The 905-nt window shown below is 32.6% G+C and overlaps 1 long non-coding RNA gene across 1 annotated transcript in view; it reads left to right on the top strand.

Moving 5' to 3' along the window:
* LOC111086566 overlaps positions 1-905 on the top strand; it is a 9,880-nt gene that overhangs the window by 6,409 nt on the left and 2,566 nt on the right. Inside the window, exon 2 of the long non-coding RNA XR_002611300.1 lies at positions 177-261. This is a non-coding gene — a long non-coding RNA (uncharacterized LOC111086566). The remainder of the gene's footprint in view (positions 1-176; positions 262-905) is intronic.

Genomic DNA, 905 nt, shown 5'->3' with positions numbered 1-905 from the left:
AAAAAAAAAAAAAAAAATTGCGAAGTTTCAAGCAACTACTCAAATGTCAGGTCTGACATTATAAAAGAGCATCAATAATAGGTTTTATAATTTGATTTATTTTATTATTATTTTTTAATAAATCCCTCTATCACGTGCGTGTTTCATACACGGAAGCTTCTTTAACCAAAAGACAGTCAAACTCGGGGTTCACCGGAAGAAAACGAAGAGGACTGTTCTGATAACGAATATTATACTAGAAAGAATGCATTTAATCATACCGTAAGTCTTTATTTTTTGTCTTTTTAATTTTACATCCAATCTTAGGGTGTGGGTGAAAACAAGCTTAGCACGAAATACAAATGTATCCGCCCCCTTCCCCAATTCACACTAGCAATGTAAAATTTTTGTTTTTAACATTCTTCTTAATAAATTTGTCCATTTCGGATTTCAAAACGGGTGTTTATTGAAATCCGAAGTACAGAAATTAAGAGGAACATGGAAAAAAAAAACGCACCCTGCAGTGTACATTATTTGTAACAACATAAATGTTACATATATTAGCTTCCAATGTTTCGCTAGCTTTTGGCTTTTAAACCGTTGCGTAAAACGTCTTAGGCCTAAGTTGGCTTCCAATGTTTCGCTAGCTTTTGGCTTTTAAACCGTTGCATAAACCTTCTTAGGCCTAAGTTACAAGTAAAACACAAGTGAGGTTTATACTGGTGTTCAATTTAGTAGGAAATCTGATAGTTGTTAAACCTTATAACCAATATTTAGTAAATGACGAGCAAACTTTATTTGATAGTAGGCCTATTGTAGTTAATGTAACAAAAGTCGTATATTTATGTATACGTCACTAACTCTGTAAGTAACAATCTTTTCAGTGTTGTATATGGTCGGTGGTTTTACTAATGTCACAAATATCC

The sequence above is a fragment of the Limulus polyphemus genome, unplaced genomic scaffold, assembly GCF_000517525.1.
Source record: "Limulus polyphemus unplaced genomic scaffold, Limulus_polyphemus-2.1.2 Scaffold1197, whole genome shotgun sequence".
NCBI classification, from domain to species: domain Eukaryota; kingdom Metazoa; phylum Arthropoda; class Merostomata; order Xiphosura; family Limulidae; genus Limulus; species Limulus polyphemus.
This window is presented reverse-complemented; position numbering and strand designations above follow the sequence as displayed.